The 16,605-nt window shown below is 45.7% G+C and overlaps 1 protein-coding gene and 1 long non-coding RNA gene across 9 annotated transcripts in view; one reads left to right on the forward strand and one right to left on the reverse strand.

Moving 5' to 3' along the window:
• The window catches only part of NOS1AP (nitric oxide synthase 1 adaptor protein), a 186,585-nt gene that overhangs the window by 141,804 nt on the left and 28,176 nt on the right, over positions 1–16,605 (reverse strand). The window contains exon 1 of one of the 7 annotated variants that reach the window (XM_034778110.1): positions 2,716–2,738. The exons of the other annotated variants lie outside the window; for them this stretch is intronic. The gene's annotated coding sequence lies outside the window, so the exon portion shown is untranslated. Of the gene's footprint in view, positions 1–2,715; positions 2,739–16,605 lie in introns of those variants that run through there. 7 annotated transcript variants of the gene reach the window in all.
• LOC117881196 lies at positions 10,141–16,206 on the forward strand. 2 transcript variants are annotated; one of them, XR_004646731.1, is made up of 4 exons: positions 10,141–10,270; positions 11,591–11,743; positions 12,032–12,239; positions 16,169–16,206. It is a non-coding gene; the product is annotated as an uncharacterized LOC117881196 (long non-coding RNA). The 2 variants fall into 2 exon arrangements; XR_004646730.1 differs by lacking the exon at positions 10,141–10,270 and having other exon boundaries at positions 10,620–11,743.

Below are 16,605 nucleotides of genomic sequence, written 5' to 3' on the forward strand. Positions count from 1 at the left end.
CTAAGGCCCTGTCTACACCAGTAAATTTCTGCGCAGTAAAGCAGCTTTCTGTGTTCTAACTCCCAATGTGTACACACTATCAACCCACTTAGTGCGCAGAAACTGTGCAGTTGCAGCGCTGTAAAGAGAGGCATACAGCTTTCTGCACCGGGGCTACAGCATCGTGGTGCCAGTGTAGACACCCTGGTTTATTACAGCACTGCGATTGGCTTCCAGGTGTTCCACAATGACTATTCTCACCTCTCTGGTCATCGGTTTGAACTCTACTGCCCAGCCCTCAGGTGACCAACCGTCATCCCTATCCCGTAAATTCCTTTGGAATTCTGAAAGTCCCCTACCTGTTTGCTCGGTGATGCGTGCAATGGTCTCAGCACATCTTTCCAGGTGGCCATGCCTGCTCCATGCACCAGGCGATCCCATGCTTGGAGCAATACCGAGCTGCTGGAACTCATCAGCATTTGGGGAGAGGAGGCTGTCCAATCCCAGCTGCACTCCAGCTGTAGGAATTATGGTACCTACAGACAGATTTCATGATGCATGACAGAAAGGGGCCATGACCAGGACACACTGCACTGCAGGGTCAAAGTGAAGGAGCTGCGGAACACCTACCACCGGAGGCAAACTGCCACTCTGGTGCTGCGCCCACGAGCTGCTGGTTCTACAAAGAGCTGGACACGATACTCGGTGGCGACCCCACCTCCACTGCGAATACCAATGTGCTCATGTGCCAGTCAAGAGTGGACCAAACCAGGAGGAGGAAATCTTGGACGAGAATGTGGAGGGCAACCCAGAGGCAAAGGATGACTCAGAGGTCAGAGATGCATGCAGCCAGGAGCTCTTTACTACCCTGGGGGAGGCTAGCCAGTCACAGCTGTTGGATGTTGGCAAAGTGCAAACAGGAGAGGAGGCCCCTGGTAAGAGTATTTGATTTTGGAAATTGCTGAAGCAAGTTGTTGGGGGGGCAGGAGGGTTGCAGAAAGCAGGCTTTTCTCCCATACACAGTACACGTGCCTAGTCTGAGCGGCGGAACAGGGTGTTGATTCACTCTCTCACTTCACGGGAAGCTGCATCAGATCTCCAGGAAACTCATGGCTGCCGCAGGTTCTTTGGCAGAGCTGCTTTGTTTCTTGCCCCATTAACGGTAACTTTCCTGTGCCACTGTGCCGTCATGGGGGGGGGGGGGGGGGGGGGGGGGAGACCTTTGCTGCACAGAGGCAAACCACATAAGGGCCAGGGAAGAAGCCACAGTCTTGGAGAAGACTCTTGATTCCCTGCTCACCCTCAGCAGCGAGGTACCTTCTATAATGATCACATCCTGTGGAAAGTGTGGGGATAGGAATGATTATCAGGCCCCCCTACATGCTGGCTCTTCCCAAGAGCCACATGCCCAGTGTGCAGCAGGGGCTGGGAAGAGTGATTTACCCTACTCCTGCAGCTACTCACCACTTTGGTGGTCTTGTAGCTCATGTGTGCTTGCCTGGGGTCAGTCAGTTAGCGAGAGGTGTGTGAGTACTGGTTGTGTTTTAAATCGCTGAATCAGTGGTCTCTGTGTTGCAAACAATACTGCTTCTGTAAAATATTGCATTTAAACTTCACAGAGATGACCTTGGGAGCCCAGCCTCCTCTTTGTTATCAGCAGCTGAATGGCTGTGCAGAATTAGAAAGCGGCTATGAAGAACTAAGGAGGACTTTCTGCATGATGTTATGATGCACTTCGCAGCCGAGAAACAGGAATTGAAGGAGTGGCAGGACAGAGAGAAGAGGGAACAAAAGGAGAATGCGGCATGCCAGAATAAAGCCACGGAGCGGCTCTTAAACATTACGGAGCGCCAAGCAGACATGCTCCAGGAAATACTAGCACTCCAAACTGAGCAGCTCTGGGCCCCGCCTCCCCTGCACCCACTGTCGCAAAACTCTTTCCCATGCTCCCCCCAGATACTGCCAACACACTTATCAACCTCCTGGCTCCACTCTATACCCACAGCATTCCTCTCCTCCCCAGTCACAGTCCAACACTCCGGACTCCCACTACACTCAACACCCATCCTTCTGCAGTTTGGCCCTGCTGAAATACAGTAGCTGCTGCATTGTACTCCAAAGAAGAAGGCTGAATATGATCCCTGGACATACACAAATCTTTAGCTGTCCCAGGACCCCACCTCCTCCTGGGATTTTCCCTTCACCCATACCCCTAACTGCTGATGTGCTTTTTTGTTTGACTCTCTCCTCCATTTGTTGTTTTTTAATAAAAGAATTGTGTTGGTTTGAAAGCAATCTTTATTCTATTAATTAAAAGCAAACAGAGCTCTGCAAAGCAACAGACAATTATATTAAACCTTCATATTGCATCGTCTGCACCAATCACAATCACCTCCTAGCATTACAAGCACTGAACTCCCGAGCATAGCAACAAATATTAGTGGCTTTCAGCTTCAAATTGCTGCCTCAAGGCATCCCTGATCCTTATGGCCCCGCACTGCGCCCTTCTAATAGCCCTAGTCTCTGGCTGTTCAAACTCAGCCTCCAGGAGCTGAGCCTTAGTGGTCCAGCCCTGAGTGAAGCTTTCACCTTTCCTTTCACAAATATTAAGGAGCGTACAGTACACGGCTATAAGCATAGAAATGTTGTCATCAGCCAGGTCCAGCTTCCCACAGAGGCAGCGCTAGCGGGCCTTTAAATGGCCAAAAGCACACTCAACAATCATTCTGTACTTACTCAGCCTGTTGTTGAACTGCTACTTGCTGCTGTCAAGTTGCCTCGTGTATGGCTTCATAAGCTATGGCATTAAGGGGTAGGCAGGGGTCTCCCAGGATCACGATGGGCATTTCGACTTCCCCTACGGTGATCTTCTGGTCCTGGAAGAAAGTCCCTGCTTGCAGCTTCCTGAACAGGCCAGTGTTCCAAAAGATGTGTGCATCATGCACCTTTATGGACCAGCCTGCGTTAATGTCCGTGAAACGCCCATAGTGATCCACAAGCGCCTGGAGAAGCATTGAGAAATATCCCTTGTGATTAATGTACTCAGTAGCTAGGTGGTCTGGTGGCAGAATTGGAATATGCGTGCCAGCTATTGCCCCTACGCAGTTAGGGAAGCCCATTTGTGCAAAGCCATTCACAATATCATGCATGTTGCCCAGAGTTACGGTCTTTTGGAGCAGGATGAAATTAATGGCCCTGCACACTTCTGTCAACGTGAGTCCAACGGTCGACTTGCCTACTCTGAACTGGTTAGCGACCAATTGAGAGCTGGCCTGCCGTTGAAGAAGCTCTTGGCGATTGCACTGTGGAAGCTGGCTATTCCAGACTGCTACCAATTGGTCACTAACCAGTTCAGAGTAGGCAAGTCGACCGTTGGACTCACGTGGATTCTCGTGTCCTTGCACCGCAGGACTGGGGCGGGCTCATCACACAGTCCCATGAATGTGGCTTTCCTCATGCGAAAGTTCTGCAGCCCAGGACCCCACCTCCTCCTGGGATTTTCCCTTCACCCATACCCCTAATTGCTGATGTGCTTTTTTGTTTGACTCTCTCCTCCATTTGTTGTTTTTTAATAAAAGAATTGTGTTGGTTTGAAAGCTCGTCATCCCAGATGTGCATCACGATGTGATCCCACCACTCAATGCTTGCTTCCCAAGCACAAAAGCGGCGTTCCACGGTGGTCGGCACCTCCATGAATGCCACAAGCAATCTCGTATCATAGTTAGTATGTGTGGCGAGATCAATGTCGCACTCTTCTTGCCTTTGGAGTTTAAGGAATAACTCCACCACCACTTGCGATGTGTTGGTCAGAGTGAGCAGCACACTGGTCAACAGTTCGGGATCCATGCCTCTTCAGTCTCCAGGAAGAGTACGCAGTACACAAACCGTTGAAAGATGGCGCCAAATGTGGACGGAATCACAGGGATTGCTGGGATGCGAAGCAATGCATCATGGGGCATTGGGACAGGACCCAGGATGCCCCACAACACACTCCGTCTTCCCACAAATCTTAGTGGCAGAAGAAGAGATGCTCTGTGAGATAGCTGCCCAGAGTGCACCCCTTCGAATACCACTGCAAGTGTGAACAAGCTAATGCACAGGCAAGCTGACAACACACAACTGCGGTCTCCCCTCTCTGAGCGGTGCTGTAACTCCCGGCGCTGTAACTCTGCCAGTGTAGACATGCCCTAAGACACAGAAGAACAGGCATTTGCATGGCATGGGAAAACAGTGCTCAAGGACTGAGGGGAGGCTAATAGGAGTATTGTGACCCTTCTCCCTCCCCTCAGTCCTTTAGCACAGTGCTCCCACTTGAGCCTTGCTTTCTGGTCAGATGCTATTACTACTTGCATTCTGGTAGCATCCACACAGAGCAGAAGAGCTCACAATCTACATTCTTAGAATACAGGCCTAGAAATATCTGAACTGTGGCCCATATATCAGAAATAAAGTTGCGGGAGCTATCACCTGCAAAGATGACGTGCCAACGTACATCCAGGCCGTCCTCATCAGAATGGAGCACAGCATTGTGGGACTATGGTCTCCAGAGGCCAGGGCTCTGTGTCACATGATAGGATGGCTACACAGACGAAACACCTGACAATAGAGACTAAGTTGCCAGTGCAGCTGTCCAACATATACAGCTGGACACAGATGCTCACCAGGGCTGGGCACAGAGGGAGGTAAATGGGACCAGTCACATTACAAAGCAACAGTGAGCTGTGGGGCAGGGATCCGAAACTAGAGAGACATGGAAGCGGAGATTTTCCAGCCACCTCAGGGATTTGGACACCGAAGTCCCATTAAAATGACTATGATTCACTGGACAGCTTTGAAAAAGATCAGCCCCAGCCCAGACTGCAAGAGAAACAGTACGTGGTCACAGCCTGCATTGCAAGGCACACAGACAGGGAGTGCGGAGCCCGTAACTCTGGCACTGCCAACTCTTGAGTGCCTCCCTCTGTAGCTTGGATTGATCTATAGAAACTCAGGCAGAGAGTTAGATCTGAAGAGCAAAGGGATGGACTGGTGGCCTTGGCTTTTCCTTATGCAGGGGGTGACCTGTATTATCTGGGAAGATGCAGCAGTGGGCTATCCAACTCCCATCACCGTAGTATCTGAGCACTTGACAGTCCCCTGGGGGGAAAGGCAGTGCTATTATCCCCATCACACAGGTGGGAATGGCGGCACAGAGACTAAGTGACTTGCCCAAGGCTATGCTTGTCCATCTCTGTATGTGTTAGACGCCGAGTCGCCTCAGCTACCAATGCTGAGTCCAGCACTGCATGGATAGCACTAACCAGGTAGCACTAGGGACCCCACACTGCCTTTGATTAACCCTTCCTTGCTGCCCTGGGGAGGGAGTGTGGGGCTGGGGGGGAGGGTGCAGGGGTGAGGATAGGGTGACCAGATGTCCCGATTTTATAGAGACAGTCCCGATTTTTGGGTCTTTCTTATATAGGCTCCTATTACCCCCCACCCCGTCCCGATTTTTCACATTTGCTGTCTGGTCACTCTAGGTGAGGAATTACTCACGCAGGCCCGTTTTGAGTGTGTGGGCACCCCCATATCTATGGCAATGCTTCCCCAATACAGCACTGCCCTCCTCCTCCCAGCCCAATGCACACAGCACCCGGGATGGGGTTGAGATGCTGAGTGCATTGCACCCATTCCACCCCTTTCAATGCCTCTCACCACAAATCACTCCTGTCTGGAAGAGCAATGTTACTCTGTGCATGAAGGTCCCCTCTCTCAGAGGGGGTGGCACTGCTCCTCCCTGACCCTGGGCCCCCACTGCTGCTCTTGGACTCCCTGCGAGATCAACAGAGACTCCCCAAGTCAGCTATCTGCTCCAGGGCTGAACCATACCCACCCTGAGCCAGTCTTGCACCATGGCATCACTCTCCAGTCCCTTTGGAGCTTTGCCTTCCCTCAAATCAGCTACTGTGAGGCACCACAGGCACCTCTTCCCTCTCGATGGAGGGCCTCTGTGTCTAAGCGGGTGCCTGCAGGATGTTTTGGCCTCTGACCCCAGGATGGTTGGTGCAGTCTCCCAACCACACCACCTGGCAGCCTCTCTTAGGGTACTTCTGTGGGACTCCGGCAGGCTCCAGAATTCCCTGCAGGGCTGGGTTACAGAGACCAAGCCTTTCCCTGCAACACTCCTGCCGAATTAGAGTGCACAGGCCTTTGCCACAGGCAGCCAGATTCCATCCCCCACCCCGGAGGCTCCGCTCTCTCTCCTGAGCAGTGCAATCACTTTCCTCATCCCACTAATTGTCTGGAGCTAGCCTGCCTCTCCCATGTAGCACAAAATACACTGCCTCCCCTCATCTCCCTGGGAGGATTTAGCCTTTGATTTAGGGATTGGGACAGGTAAGAGGACTTTACCATTTCTGCAGGAAGCTGCCTTAGACTTTCCCAGCCTGGGTAATCCTTTCAAAACTCCTGCACCGTTAGCTCAGCGGTGGTGCTCTCCATGACTTTCTGTGTACTGTCTTGCCCTCTGGAACAAGCTTGATGTGTATCTGCCAGGGAGCTCTGATTTACTCCCCCCTTTTTCAGGAAGCACCCTGGAGCCCTACCCTGCTTTGGTGGGTCCCCCCACCCCAGGCTGATGAAAAGAGCCATGCAGATTGCTTTCAACAAAGTTAGACAACAGAGGCCTGCACAGGCCTATGTGCCTGGTTATTGGGCAGCTGGCAGCCTCAGCTGGCTGGCTAGAATCCACGGGGAGCACTGTGCATCCATAAGCAATACCCTTTCACCTCTCTCCCCCACCCTCCACACCTTGAAGAAGGAAAATGAGCTTACAGTATATTGCTATAGCAAATTTCATCCTGAAGGATCCTAAACCACCACCTAAACCATCCTATCACTTTAGTCAGCAGTGAAATGCAGCCAACTCTGGGGGTTCAGCACGTCAGCTGCTAACAGTGCATAGCAACACTATACAACAATTTTAGACAGAAGTGAAGCGCCATTTGATATCCATTGGAATTTGAAGGGGAACGTAGAGGGGCAGAATGCAATCACTGGGGATGAAACCTTGCTGGGACATTGAATTTAGCTCCTTAACTCTTCAGAAAAGTGCCGTGGAAACATTAGTAACCCAAGAAATCAGGATTTTAGTTTTGCACCATAGCCAAAAGCTGGCACGGACTTTTGCTAAGAGAGTTCTTCCCAAACTGGAAGAAAATATTTAAAAGATGGAGAACCCAGAATGTTCTGAGCAGATGCTGCTTCTTGTCCCCAAGAAATATGGCGGTGTTGGAATGATGTTATCTGGACTTGGTTTATCAGAGGCGAGAGCAAATAAATGAACTTTGAGTAACACAGTAAACTACTGATTTGCACAGCTCCCCTTACCCCGCTTGTTACTATCCTGGATTTACAGGGATTAAATCCCAAAGCCTATGAACCATGTTACAATATTTCCTGGTATATGAATCATAATGCTGAAATTAAGTAATAAGATGACAGGGCATGAAATATTGAGCAATAACTCTTTACAACTGATGGGCTTGGCCTCATGCCATCACAGCACCTACAGCTATGAATCGGTTTACTGCAACATTTCAAATGCTCTGGCAGCCCTCACTAAAATTAGATTTTATTATTATTATTAATTAAAATTATCCTTCCATCAGGAACCATTCACCCATCCTACCATCTCGTGCTCAAAGTCAACAGATATAATCTGAGACACCAACAATGTGTCTAGGTTAATTTCCTTCCAAAAACTGGTTATAAAGGACAATGTACGAGTTACAGCTGTTTTATCAGCAGAGTGTGTAGCGACAGCTCTAGTGCATTCCCATCCTAAAAGTCCCATTTCTATTTGATAACTTCTCAAAAAGTTACTGTTTTGCTAAAATTTTGCTTATTTAGTTTAAACTCCTAAAACAGAGTTTTGTTTTTAAACTTGGCTGTGGTTAAGCATGGGGGGTGGGAAGGGAGGAGACAACTGGTCAGAAGACGGGGGTGGAGGGCAGGTTCACGAAAAGTAGAGACTTTTCATTAAAAAAAAAACCCACAAACAAAAAAAACAAACAAACTGAAAACCTGAAATCCAAGAAGATTTTGGTTTTACAATTAGAAGTCAAAGTTTTCTGCAAAACAATTTGTCTAACTGAAAACTGGTTTTGACAAACTTCTGGATCAGCCCTCTGCACCTCTGCCATCACAGAAACGCTTGCTTGACCTTTTGGGTGACAGCTCAAGCATCTCAATAATGTGTTGTTATCGCTTGCCATTTGGCAGCCCTTAGATCATAGCTGCAACTCTAGTGTCCCAGTGTCATAACTATAAAGAGAAGGGTAACAGCCCTCCTGTGTACAATACTAATAAAACCCCTCCTGGCCAGAGACACCAAAATCCTTTTACCTGTAAAGGGTTAAGAAGCTCAGGTAACCTGGCTGACACCTGACCCAAAGGACCAATAAGGGGACAAGATACTTTCAAATCTTGGTGGGGGGGAAGGCTTTTGTTTGTGCTCTTTGTTTTGGGGGGTTGTTCGCTCTCGAAACCAAGAGAGACTAGACATCAATCCATGCTCTCCAAATCTTTCTGAACAAGTCTCTCATATTTCAAACTTGTAAGTAACAGCCAGGCAAGGCATGTTAGCTTTATCTTTGTTTTCTCAACTTGTAAATGTTCCTTTTGCTAGAGAGTTTACCTCTGTTTGCTGTAACTTTGAACCTAAGGCTAGAGGAGGTTCCTCTGGGCTCTTTGAATCTGATTACCATATAAAATTATTTTCCATCCTGATTTTACAGAGATGATGTTTACCTTTCTTTCTTTAATTAAAAGCCTTCTTTTTAAGAATCTGATTGATTTTTCCCCTGTGTTAAGATCCAAGGGGATTGGATCTGGACTCACTAGGAATTGGTGGGGGGAAAGGGGGGGGGGGAATGATTAATTCCTCCTTGTTTTAAGATCAAAGGGGTTTGGAGCGGTGTTCACCAGGGAATTGGTGGAAGAGTCTCTCAAGGCTACCAAGGGAGGGAAAGGTTTTTGGGGGGAAGACAGAGTTTCCCAAATAACTCATAAATCATTTGGGTGGTGGCAGCAAAAGCAGATCTAAGCTGGTAGTTAAGCTTAGAGGTTGTCATGCAGGTCCCTACATCTGTACCCTAAAGTTCAGAGTGGGGAAGGAACCTTGACACGTCCAGTGAAAAGCTACTTCAATTTGCCAAGCTTAGGAGGGTTCAGAAGTGTACTGTACAGGCATGCGCACTAGTGAGTGTGTTATACAGTTGGGGGGGGGGGGTTGAAGAAGGGTTGTTTTATTTCTTACCATTGGCACTGCCTGTGTGTGGTATGTAAGCCATGTGGAAATTCGGGTTCAATATATGTTCTCTCAACATACTATTGGCTCTGTACACATCTACAGCTGAGGGGACTCATGCAGATGCATGTGGGCGGCATGCAGGTGTGTGGAATGTATCTGAAGATGCGTCTGAAACAGGCAGGGCCATGTACCATTCTTCACAGTAGTGAAGGTGAGCAGTTATGATCAGCGCTCAGATGTTGCACTTCAGGAGACTGCAGGAGTCCTTGTGTAAGGGGACTGTTGCCCCCTTACTAACATTCAGTGGGGGTGTTTTGGCTGGCTAGCTCCCAGCACTAAAAGGTCTGACTGACAGGGCGGGCAGGCTAATCAGGGAGTCAGGAAGCCAGGAGGGTCCCGTCCTCCATGTGAGCTGGTATTGCCTGGGTCAGACAGAGTGGGGCTGAGCTAAGGAGAGAGCAGGGGCCAGAGCTAAGTTGCTGGAAGCAGAGCTGCAGCCCCAAAGCCAGAGCACAGCCCAGAGAGAGCAGACCTGTCCTGGGAGCAGAGCTGTGGCAACCAGAGCCAGAGAGGCCAGAGAAGCAGCCCAGGGAGCTGAAGGTAGAGGAGCAGCAGCAGCCGTACTGAGGCAGTGTGGAGCTGGGGCTGGAGCAGTCTGGAGCTGGGTGCGGTGCACAGCTGGGGAGAGTGAGGGGAACCCTGGGCAGTGGGCCCAGCACAGGGAGACGCCTCTGCCAAGAGACTCTGCAGGCCAGACTTGGGGGGGGGGGGGGGGGGGGAATCATAACCCTGACGGGGCGGGGGCGATGCTGGGAAGAAGGATCCTGCCACCTAGAGCCTGAGAGCGTGTGGCCACCACCAGAGCAAGTGTCCGACCCGCAGCGTCTCTGCAGCACAGCCAGGGCCTGAGAAGGAGGCCTGGGACCTACAAGGAACAGAGTGTGAACTGCCCTGATGTCCAAGAGACACTGTTTGGGATGTTCCCTGCCACAGAGAGGGGTGATGTGTTTCCTTTAACTTTTCCCATTTTTCCTTATTCTTTTTATAAATTAATTGTTAAACAACTTGTATTTGCTTTAAATTGTATGAAATGATCAGTGGGTCAGGGAGGTGCCCAGTGCAGAGAGAGTACCCCGGAGTGGGGACACCCTAGCCCCTGTCCTGGGTGACCACAGCAGGGTTGGGGGTTGAGCCCCCCAGGAATCCTGGGCCCAGCCTTGTCGGGGTTTACGAGGACTCTGCCAGACAGGAGAGTGGAAGGGGAGTCCTCGAGGGCAGGGAGGCCTCTGGGTAAAGGAATTGGGAGCAAGGACTCTGATCCTTTCGCTAGCCCACTTCACCGGGGTACTGCAGAAGCCAGGAAAGTTCCCCGCAATAGTGGGACCATTCCCCCGCTTACACTTACATCACCAAGTGCTCGAACTTGCAGGACAAACTCTTTCCATTTCACTCTAGCAGATAGTTCCACAGGATGGGGCTTCATTGTTCTATAATTTCTCTTAAAAACCCCACCCACCAGGAATCTCTATACAAAATCTATACAACCGGGAGCACTCCAACCCAGGAAATACACAGGCAGCCTGAACTCTGTGTCCTTGTGCATATGCATTGCAAAGCAGGGCTGAATTACAAGGTCACATGCTGCTTTTTCTGCAGGGCTGGATGGAGAATGTCTCGCTCGCTGTGGAGATCGGATGGCGTGCAGTGAACACACATTGAATGTGTGGATATAAATACATATCAAACAGCTGCTCCATTCACTGCACTCCATCCAATTGTGCTTTAACAAGACAGGATCCTGTAATTTTCACTCCATGCATCTGAAGAAGTGGGTTTTTTACCCATGAAATCTTATGCCCAAATAAATCTGTTAGTCTTTAAGGTGCCACCGGACTCCTCGTTTTTTTTTTTCTTACAGAAAAACAATGTTATGCAATTAGCGACTGCATCATAACACATACCAGCAAGCAGCTTGCACCTGAGGACATAATCAGGCAGTATGATTACATCCATGAAAACAGGATCCCAAGCAAGCTTGGTTGGAAATGCTGCAAGAGAACATTGAATCAGTGCTTCTATATCCTGAGAAATTTCCCAAAATCTGGGAATTTTTGAGTAAAATGTTTCAACTTGGGAAATTGGGAATTTTCATTCAAAACCTAAATCATCCTGGGAAAATTTCATAAAAAGTAAAAGACTTTCCAAATCTCAAAAATCCTGGGAAGTTTTCATAAAAAGTAAAATATTTGTGCGTCTTTTAAATTTCCCCCCAAATGCGTTCTTCGATTGGTGAATATCTGTCACGATTTTCATAATCAGGCTGTGCTGCTCTCCTATTGGTGGTGCTTCAACGTACTATATCATGATGGCACAAGTGAAGTGACCAGTGTGCACATGCACTCACAACAAACCAACCTCAGCAACAGCTGGCTGGCGGGTAATGAGGAGATGGTTACCAAATTTATCTTCTAGGTAAGGTTTCTTCCAATAATTAAATATATTGCAATACTTATGATTATGATTAGTTTCTTGATCTGTCATTAAATCTCTAAAAAAAATTTATTTTGTGCTTGCAATTGCACAGAGAATGTGGACCAGAGCGTTCGGCTGTTCATAAATTTGTAACAGCACCTTCCTCCAAGCAAATATTAAATATCTTTGCCTACTGTGTTAGGTAATAATATATAATATGTTCCCTTCTTTGATTTAAATATAAATTGAAATATACATAATACTAATTATCGCATTCCATTATTTCAGAGATCTAATGTAAAAAATGAATCAAGAGACTGGTAAGGCTGGTGAGAAGAGGAAGAGGACTGCAGGAGTAGACAAAGATCCATCCACGTTGAAACGAAAACAATGGGATAGCACTCCCGACAGAGTATTGAAGACTTGGATGAACTTCCACCAAAAGAGAAGCCATCTACTTTCAAAAAAGCCTTTCAATACTTGTGGCTTCAAGAAGGTAAATACAAAGACTGGCTGCAGAAAGTAGAAAGCAATAGTTTTTTAGCTTATTGCAAATGTTGTGAGGTAAAAATCCAGGCAGGTACTAGTTAGTTAGATAAGCATGCTAATGGTAAAAAACAAAAAAAGGTTGAGACAGTATCTAATACAAAGAAAATTGATAAACAAGATTGTGAAATTAAAAAGAGCACAAAAATTTGAAGAGCATGTTAAAAATGCAGAGATTACAATGGCCTGTTTGAATACTGACGTGTTCAGAAAAGTATCTGTAGAACACTTGACTGAAGTAGTTAAAAAATGTTTCCCTGATTCCAAAATTGCTGAGGCTGTAACATTAAAGAAAGATAAATGTACTGCTATAATTAGCAATGTTTTGGCGCAAACTGAGACTGAGGAACTTGTAGAAAAATTGAAAGTTAATGAATTTAGATTATTTAGGTCAATTCATGTTTGCAAATATATCTGACCTGGCTAAAAAGGTTTTCACATTACCGCGTTCAAATGCGGCATGTGAAAGAATTTTTTTCCATGGTAACTGACAAAAACCATAAAAAGAAACTGTATGACAACGAAAACACCCAATTCTAGTGTAGTTATAAGGTCAGCTTTGAAAGCAAAGCAAGAGAAATGTTCTAATTTTGTAATTACTATTAAGCACTTGTATTTACATTGTAAAAATATGTACAGTAAAAATGAGTGATAAAACTAGTAAAAATATTAATGATGGTAATGATGTTCCTAGTGACGACTCAGACCATGAGTCAGAAAATGGATAAAACTCAGATTATAATAAGGAAAATGATATAAAAGAGTGTTATTTGTTCTGTTTGCTTTTTCATCTTTTATAATCATATGTTTACTTTTTATTTTTTCAAAGTAACTGATGTACAGTACACTGCAGGGCACAAGCTGTACTTATTAATACTTTTGTTTTTAAAATAGTGAAATTTGTGTAAATTACATTGTTTTCTATCATTTCAATCCTACTCATGTGTTAAATATTTTATTTACTGTATAAGTAAATTTAAAATTGAAAACCCATGTCTATACATATAAAAATAATAAATGTGAAATATCTTGAACGAATAAGAATAATTTGGATACAATATATATTATATAGTTATTAAAAACACACATATTACGTTCCTTTGAGATTTTGAAATAAAAAACTTTATCTGGGAATTTTTCACCAGATTTGGGAAATTTTTAGCACTAGGTTGGGAAAAGTTGGCATCACGATATAGAAGCACTGCATTGAATGAGATCAGACTGCTTTACACAAATGGTTAGCCTGTGAAAGTTAAGGTTAATCTCTAAAAAGCGTTTATTGGTTTTGTACTGTGTGTAACCTGTTTCCCATACCCCTACTTCCTAAGGGTACATCTACACTACCGGGGGGAGTTGATTTAAGATACGCAAATTCAGCTACGTGAATAGCGTAGCTGAATTCGACGTATTGCAGCCGACTTACCCCATTGTGAGGACGGCGGCAAAATCGACTTCTGCAGCTTTTTGTCGGCGGCGCTTACTACCACCTCCGCTGGTGGAGTTAGAGCGCCGATTCGGGGATCGATGTCGCGTCCCAATGGGACGCGATAAATCAATTCCCGAGAGGTCGATTTCTACCCGCGGATTCAGGCGGGTAGTATAGAACTAGCCTAATTCTTAAATCTTAACCTTTGATAAACTGATGATTGTTTTCACTATAAATACATTTCAGTGCTATGATGTTACATAGGAACTGATCCTCTGTTGAATCAAACAAGCTGGTGTGTATGCTTTCCCCCTGGGGATAGCTTACCTGATATCACTGCAAGTAGCTAGTGACAGGGGCTCGAGGACCACTGCAAAGCAAAGTGAGGGCTAGCATTACCCTGAGGAGATTGTTTGGACAATGGCATATGGCCCATTTGTGACTGCTACTAGCAAATATCTCCAATGGCCCGTCATGGGACACTAGATGGAGAGGGGTTTGAGTTACTGCAGAGAATTCTTTCCCAGATGTCTGGCTACTGGGTCTCAACCACATGCTCAGGGTCTAACTGATCACCATATTTGGGGTCAGGAAGGAATTTCCCCCCAGGTTATATTGGCACGGGGGGGGGGGGGGGGGGGGGGGGCAGTTCAACCTTCCTCTGCAGCATGGGTTACTTGCGGGGTTTGAACGAGAGTAAATGATGGATTCTCTAACTGAAAATTGGTAAATCATGATTTGAGGAGTTCAGTAACTCAGTCAGAGGTTATGGTTCTATTGCAGGAGCGGGTGGGTGAGGTTCTGTGGCCTGCAATGTGCAGGAGGCCAGACTAGATGATCATGATGGTCCCTCCCAGCCTTAAAGTCTACGAGTCTATGGGATGGGTGGCTAACAGGCTGGTAGCATCAAGGAACTAAGACCCAGCTAAGCATCAGCAAATTTGTCTCTCTCTCTCTTGCTGGAGGCAGTGGGGTAACAAGGCGCGGCAGTCCTGGGCATCCCAAGAAAGCATCACAGAGGGGTTTTCCCCTGAAAGTAGAATTCTTAATTGAAATCAAAGTAGCCAGAGTTTAGGTAGCAAGGCAGACAGCTAGTGAACATTGAAGCTATCCCCTTGCAGTGCTAGAATCGTGGCCCAGCATTGTAAAATATGAGTGCAATATTAAACAAAGCCACCAGAGAAGAGGCCTTCCGTTTCGCCATGTTTTTTCCCCACGGGTTTAGCTTCATTATCCCCTAACTCCAGTCCTGCCTCCTTTTAGATCTGCCATAATCCAGAGTGGATAAAAATCAATGATCAAAAAAAAAAAAAAAAAAAAATCAGATTTTTTTTGATAAAATGCTTTGAGGGAAAAAAGCTATCTAAAGATAGTTTTAATTAAGATACATTATAGCTCAAAGATATCTCATCATGGAATAGGGCAGGGGTAGGCAACTTATAGCACGTGTGCCGAAGGCGGCACGCGAGCTGATTTTCAGTGGCACTCACACTGCCCAGGTCCTGGCCACCGGTTCGGGGGGCTCTGCATTTTAATTTAATTTTAAATGAAGCTTCTTAAACATTTTAAAAACCTTATTTACTTTACATACAACAATAGTTTAGTTATATATTATAGACTTATAGAAAGAGACCTTCTAAAAATGTTAAAATGTATTACTGGCATGCGAAACCTTAAATTAGAGTGAATGAATGAAGACTCAGCACACCACTTCTGAAAGGCTGCCGACCCCTGGAATAGGGATTATAAATTCTAATTCTATAGTATGAGACACTAGAAGATACCATCAGAGATGCTTAGTTTTGCAGTTCTCAAACTGTGGATTTCTGTCTCCAGAGGTAACATGCTGGTTAACAGCAAAAATGTTGATAAATAGATTAGATAGAGGTGAGAAATAACAGACTTTAACCCTATTATCCCTCTCCAAATTTGTGTATGTCTCTCTAAAAGTGCAAAGTTTCAAAAAGATCAGTGAATAGAAGATTGTTATAGGTGCAATAGATCTGGACAAAGAGAAGAAGTCTGGAGATAAATGTGAGAAGGGAGGGACAGGCAGTAGAAACAAAAGTGAAACTGTTTTAGCAGCATATTCCTGAAGTCTTGAGGTCTTTCTGTGTGTAGCCTTCATTGATTTGAGATCTACCATCCCATTCTCTCATTAGAAGGGAAACCCTATAATGGCAGCAGGCCATAAAAAGAGACCCAGTTTGGGAATAAGAACCATTCAAGAAATATGTTTGCTGATGATGTTTTAAAGAGAGTCACACCAGTGAACTGGTGGAAGTCACTTAAGCACTTGGATTCAGAGACTGCTGAAGTGATAATCATTTTTAACAGCAGTAGCTTCTTCTGCCGGTGTAGAAAGAATATTTTCTTCCTTTGGACTAATTCATTCCAAACTGAGAAATTGTTTGGGACCTGAAAAAGCAGGAATGCTTGTTTTTCTTTTCCAGATTATGAACAAACAGGAAAATGAAGGTGAAGATGACTGAGTTAGCTGCAGAAGCCAATATTTTCAAGTTTCTCATGTTGACCTGGCTGACAGTCGATTTAATTTTTTTTTTAATATTTCATTTAACTATTTTAGTTAAACAATTTTAACAAAAACAAACCAGATTTAAAAAAAGTTGAACGTTTAAAAGAATTCAAAAATTCATATGCTTGTTTTGTTAAAAAATTGTATGTTTGCTGTTGAAGAAAAATATCCAGAATACATAACGTTGTTGTTTTAGTTAAAACAAAACAATTTAAAATGTCTGTCTGGTGATGTTCTCCTCCTAATACAGCATGGCAAGAAAATCCTCCGAATATCGATTAACCTGTTGAATTGGAGATATTTATGAAGTCATTGGGAGATGAACTATCTGCTTCAACTACCTTTGGTAAATGA

This window comes from Trachemys scripta, chromosome 8 (genome assembly GCF_013100865.1).
Source record: "Trachemys scripta elegans isolate TJP31775 chromosome 8, CAS_Tse_1.0, whole genome shotgun sequence".
Taxonomy (NCBI): Eukaryota; Metazoa; Chordata; order Testudines; family Emydidae; genus Trachemys; species Trachemys scripta.